Genomic DNA, 6,572 nt, shown 5'->3' with positions numbered 1-6,572 from the left:
GCCCACAATATTTAATATGTAAAAGAATAGGTGATTCTGTTTGTAGTTTGTTTGGGGGTTTTTTGCACGAAGTCCGCGAGCATTGCCACTTTTCATTTCACTGCACATCTCGTATGTGTATGTGACGAATAAACTTGACTTGTGTGGGGAAATGGGACGGAGTGAGGGAATGAGCCGGAATGGAGGAGGGAGTCGGAATGGAACAGGGTGTCAGGGACAAGGACCAGGGAATGTGATAGACTGCCAGGAAGTGGTCAGTGTGTCAGGGAACACAAATGGGGCGGGGTGTCGGGGAACGGGATACGGGGCATCAGGGACTGGGATAGGATGTCGAACTGGGATAGGGTGTCAGGGAATGGGTCAAGATATCACGGACTGGGAGAGCGTGTCAGGGACTAGGATATGATGTTGGTCTGGAGCATCAGGGAGGGTGTCAGGGAATAGGGCATCAGGGACAGGGATGGGGTGTCAGGGAATGGGCCATTAGGGACTGGGATAGATTATTAGGAATTGGGGTTTCAGGTTTTGGGCCGAGGCATCGGATTGGGGCCTTAGGTCAGGGATGTTGCAGCAGGCACTGGGGTATAATCACTGAATTAGTCATCTAGACCGTCCAGAAAATGTAGTCCTTAGCATGATGTCAAATTGGTGTTGGTAATTAAATGCAGCAAACAATAAAACACACCAGACATGGACACAATGTGCTGGAGTAACTGCAGCATCTCTGGATAGAAGGAATGGGCGATGTTTTGGGTTGAGACTCTTCTTCAGATAGAGAGTCAGGGGAGAGGGAGACATAGAGATATGGGAAGGGTAAGGTGTGAAAACGAGAGATCAAGGGACAAAGATCAAGGAAAATATAAAATATGTAAACAATGTATTTCACTGTACCTCTGCACGTGATAATAATAAATCAAACCAAAAGAGAAAATAAAGGATGAAGAACAAAGCAGTGGGATATAACGAATCAGGCCAGGATGGGGCAAGCAGGCTCGATGGGACAGTTATGGGCATTAAGGACAAGGGACAATGGTGTATTAGGGTTTGGTTGCATTGGAGAAAGGGCCATCAGGGGTCCTGAGGGCCATATACATAGAAATTAGGTGCAGGAGTAGGCCATTCGGCCCTTCGAGCCTGCACCGCCATTCAATATGATCATGGCTGATCATCCAACTCAGTATCCCGTACCTGCCTTCTCTCCATACCCTCTGATCCCCTTAGCCACAAGGGCCACATCTAACTCCCTCTTAAATATAGCCAATGAACTGGCCTCGACTACCCTCTGTGGCAGAGAGTTCCAGAGATTCACCACTCTCTGTGTGAAAAAAAGTTTTAAAGGATTTCCCCCTTATCCTTAAGCTGTGACCCCTTGTCCTGGACTTCCCCAACATCGGGAGCAATCTTCCTGCATCTAGCCTGTCCAACCCCTTAAGAATTTTGTAAGTTTCTATAAGATCCCCTCTCAATCTCCTAAATTCTAGAGAGTATAAATCAAGTCTATCCAGTCTTTCTTCATAAGACAGTCCTGACATCCCAGGAATCAGTCTGGTGAACCTTCTCTGCACTCCCTCTATGGCAATAATGTCCTTCCTCAGATTTGGAGACCAAAACTGTACGCAATACTCCAGGTGTGGTCTCACCAAGACCCTGTACAACTGCAGTAGAACCTCCCTGCTCCTATACTCAAATCCTTTTGCTATGAAAGCTAACATACCATTCGCTTTCTTCACTGCCTGCTGCACCTGCATGCCTACTTTCAATGACTGGTGTACCATGACACCCAGGTCTCGCTGCATCTCCCCTTTTCCTAGTCGGCCACCATTTATATAATAGTCTGCTTTCCTGTTTTTGCCACCAAAATGGATAACCTCACATTTATCCACATTATACTGCATCTGCCAAACATTTGCCCACTCACCCAGCCTATCCAAGTCACCTTGCAGTCTCCTAGCATCCTCCTCACAGCTAACACTGCCCCCCAGCTTAGTGTCATCCGCAAACTTGGAGATATTGCCTTCAATTCCCTCATCCAGATCATTAATATATATTGTAAATAGCTGGGGTCCCAGCACTGAGCCTTGCGGTACCCCACTAGTCACTGCCTGCCATTGTGAAAAGGACCCGTTTACTCCTACTCTTTGCTTCCTGTTTGCCAGCCAGTTCTCTATCCACATCAATACTGAACCCCCAATGCCGTGTGCTTTAAGTTTGTATACTAATCTCTTATGTGGGACCTTGTCGAAAGCCTTCTGGAAGTCCAGATACACCACATCCACTGGTTCTCCCCTATCCACGCTACTAATTACATCCTCGAAAAATCCTATAAGATTCGTCAGACATGATTTACCTTTTGTAAATCCATGCTGACTTTGTCCAATGATTTCACCACTTTCCAAATGTGCTGCTATCCCATCTTTAATAACTGACTCTAGTAGTTTCCCCACTACCGATGTTAGACTAACTGGTCTGTAATTCCCCGTTTTCTCTCTCCCTTCCTTCTTAAAAAGTGGGGTTACGTTTGCTACCCGCCAATCCTCAGGAACTACTCCAGAATCTAAAGAGTTTTGAAAGATTATTACTAATGCATCCACTATTTCTGGAGCTACTTCCTTAAGTACTCTGGGATGCAGCCTATCTGGCCCTGGGGATTTATCGGCCTTTAATCCATTCAATTTACCCAACACCACTTCCCGGCTAACCTGGATTTCACTCAATTCTTCCAACTCCTTTGACCCGCGGTCCCCTGCTATTTCCGGCAGATTATTTATGTCTTCCTTAGTGAAGACGGAACCAAAGTAGTTATTCAATTGGTCCGCCATATCCTTGTTCCCCATGATCAACTCACCTGTTTCTGACTGCAAGGGACCTACATTTGTTTTAACTAATCTCTTTCTTTTCACATAGCTATAAAAACTTTTGCAGTCAGTTTTTATGCTCCCTGAGTTTTCTTTCATAATCTATTTTTCCTTTCCTAATTAAGCCCTTTGTCCTCCTGCTGGTCTCCGAATTTCTCCCAGTCCTCCGGTATGCTGCTTTTTCTGGCTAATTTGTACGCATCATCCTTCGCTTTGATACTATCCCTGATTTCCCTTGTTATCCACGGATGCACTACCTTCCCTGATTTATTCTTTTGCCAAACTGGGATGAACAATTTTTGTAGTTCATCCATGCAGTCTTTAAATGTCTTCCATTGCATATCCACCGTCAACCCTTTTAGAATTAATTGCCAGTCAATCTTGGCCAATTCACGTCTCATACCCTCAAACTTACCTTTCTTTAAGTTCAGAACCATTGTTTCTGAATTAACAATGTCACTCTCCATCCTAATGAAGAACTCAACCATATTATGGTCACTCTTGCCCAAGGGGGCACGTACAACAAGACTGCTAACTAACCCTTCCTCATTACTCAATACCCAGTCTAAAATAGCTTGCTCTCTCGTTGGTTCCTCTACATGTTGATTTAGATAACTATCCCGCATACATTCCAAGAAATCCTCTTCCTCAGCACCCCTGCCAATTTGATTCACCCAATCTATATGTAGATTGAAGTCACCCATTATAACTGTTTTGCCTTTGTCGCACGCATTTCTAATTTCCTGTTTGATACCATCTCCAACTTCACTACTACTGTTAGGTGGCCTGTACACAACACCCACCAGCGTTTTCTGCCCCTTAGTGTTTCGCAGCTCTACCCATACCGATTCCACATCCTCCAAACTAATGTCCTTCCTTTCCATTGCGTTAATCTCCTCTCTAATCAGCAACGCTACCCCACCTCCTTTTCCTTTCTCTCTATCCCTCCTGAATATTGAATATCCCTGGATGTTCAGCTCCCAGCCTTGGTCACCCTGGAGCCATGTCTCCGTGATCCCAACTATATCATAGTCATTAATAGCTATCTGCACATTCAACTCATCCACCTTATTACGAATGCTCCTTGCATTGAGACACAAAGCCTTCAGGCTTGTTTTTACAACACTCTTACCCCTTATACAATTATGTTGAAAAGTGGCCCTTTTTGATTTTTGCCCTGGTTTTGTCTGCCTGCCACTTTTACTTTTCACCTTGCTACCTATTGCTTCTACCCTCATTTTACACCCCTCTGTCTCTACGCTCACACATTTAAGAAACCCTTTCCCTTTAACTCCATCCTCCACTATCCCATTCGACACCCCCCTTATACAGGGTTTGGGATCTCAGAAAAATGGGTAACGAGGATTGGGGAATTAAGGGGTTCAGTAGTGCCATAAATTATGAATCAGAGGCTGCGGATGGAATCAGAGACTGCCTGTGTGGAAAGAGCAAATACCAGAGGGTATAGCTATTGGAGACCGGGAAAATACATTGTTGGTATTAGCGATTTGTGCCCATAGGTATTAGAGACTGGAGAATGTTGCAGCTATGGTTATCATGGCTGGGGGGGATGAAAGCTGTGGATGATGCCAAAGACTGGTAGTTTGAAAGTGTAGAATTGGTGTTGCTAATTAAATGCAGCAAACAATACAACACATTATTTTCTCAGCTTCTTCTTGCGTATGGCGTGCACAGCCTAAAGTTGTAGGCCAACTTGTTCTATTTGATCTTACTTGATTGTGCACGCAAGGTTGATTGCATTTGTCGAAACAGGGTGGACTAAGTGAATGTTGCAATCTCCCACCCCTTCACAGCTTCCAAAAGCTACTGCTTGCACTCAGATATTAACCACTTCTTCTCCAATGGTTGGTCTCCAGAGTTACTGCTGACGATTATCTCATTAGGCATCTGTTCATTTCCCTCAGATGCTGCCTAACTCACTGTGTTACTCTAGCTCTTTGTGGTTTACTCAAGATTCCAGCATCTGAAGTTCCTTGTGTACGTTTCACAAGATGTCAGTTCCAAAATACTTGGTAACTGACATCCCCATTTGCTTGTTCTGTTCTCCTGATGGTTCACTGTAGAATTGGGGACTATAGAACTGCCTCAGCTTTCTTCTCGTGTTGCTATTGACCTGTCCATTATGTGACCTTCCTTCCTCTTTATTCATGATTCCCAGCATCTCTAGTAAGCAGAGTGTAAATGTGTGCTTCCTGAAGGACATTCCAGAAGTCCTCGAGTGGGAGACATCATCTTTCGAACAGATGCAGCAGAGACATGGAAACAGAGATGGGCTGGTGTCCTTACAGGAGACAGGATGGGATGAGATGTAATGAAGGTATCTGTGGGTGTCCGTAGATTTATAGTAGATATTGGTGGCTAGTTTGTCCTCTGAATTGAAGACAAAAGAGATCCAGAAAAGGAAGGGTGGAAGCCGCTGGCAAAGGTGTTAAAACTAATGAGTTCTGCACAAGTGCAGGAAGTAGTAGCAATTCAGTCGTCAATGTTATGGAGGAAGTGTTGGGGAGGGCACGAGAGTAGATTTGGAGTGAGAACTATTCCACAAAATCAATGTAAAAACAAACATGGCTGAGGCACATGGGAGTACCCATGGCTATAAGTTTGATTTGTAGAAAGCAGGTAGAATGGTCGAGGGTCGGAACAAGTCCTGCCAGGCAGATGAATGTTGGTGGAGGGGACCTGGTTGAGATTTTGTTTACAAAAAAAGTGGAGGACCTCAAGACTAGTGTCATAAAGATGAGGGGGATGGACGCAGAGAATTGGAAGTTGTTAAAATGGTCGAGGGCATGAAAGATATGCTGGAGGTAGGTGGGAACGAACTGTTCAAGAACAGCTTCTCCCCATCAATCATCGGACTCTTGAAGCACGCTGTAAAACTAACCATAACCTTATGTTAGCATCGAATTACTATGGACTTTGCACTAAGCTTGCACTGCTGAGTGCTTTGACTTGCACCACCATGGTTTGGTTTATTTAGAAGAACTGATAATTTATTGTGTATTTCTTTGTTGTGCTGTTTTTTTTAATGTGCTTTTCAAGCTGCAGCAAGTAACAAATTTATGGTTCCAGTCCCGATGCATAAGACAATTATACACTCTTTAATTCCAGCAGTCTGAGGAGTACACATGACTATAATTACACCCACAGGCACATGTGTAAATACAGCTGTAACCACACACACGCACTGTGACAACCTTTGAATAGTGTGTTGCCCGTTACACTGGGTCGTGTGCATCGTGTCTGAAGCGCAACAGGTTTGCTTCACGTCCCAACATCAAGGAACTGAATTTAAAATGACTAATATACAACAAGTGTGGTTTGTACTCAGGAGCAGACCTAGAGAGCAAGGTCTCTTGCCAGATGGTGGGAACAGACCGCAATTGACACTGCAAATTTCTCTTCAAAATACAAATGCAGTCTCCTGAAACCAATTTAGTTGCAGTTCCTGTGTCCAATAAATCATACTGCAAAATGTTCCTTCTACCTGTAACTGAATTGGATCCTTTCCCTGTAGATGTCATTCTTGACTCGCATGCTATCGAGTCAAGGCCTGTTGCCAACTTACTACAGTGTAAGTACACCCGTTTAATGAGAAAATAGAAAAGGAAAGCTTATCATGTTTTGGGGATTTTCCTAACAGAGTCAACATGTGAGAGGCAGTCACGTGAGCTTCTGGGCGTGCCAACGTGATCAATG

Source organism: Amblyraja radiata, chromosome 24 (assembly GCF_010909765.2).
Source record: "Amblyraja radiata isolate CabotCenter1 chromosome 24, sAmbRad1.1.pri, whole genome shotgun sequence".
Classification (NCBI taxonomy): Eukaryota; Metazoa; Chordata; class Chondrichthyes; order Rajiformes; family Rajidae; genus Amblyraja; species Amblyraja radiata.
This window is presented reverse-complemented; position numbering follows the sequence as displayed.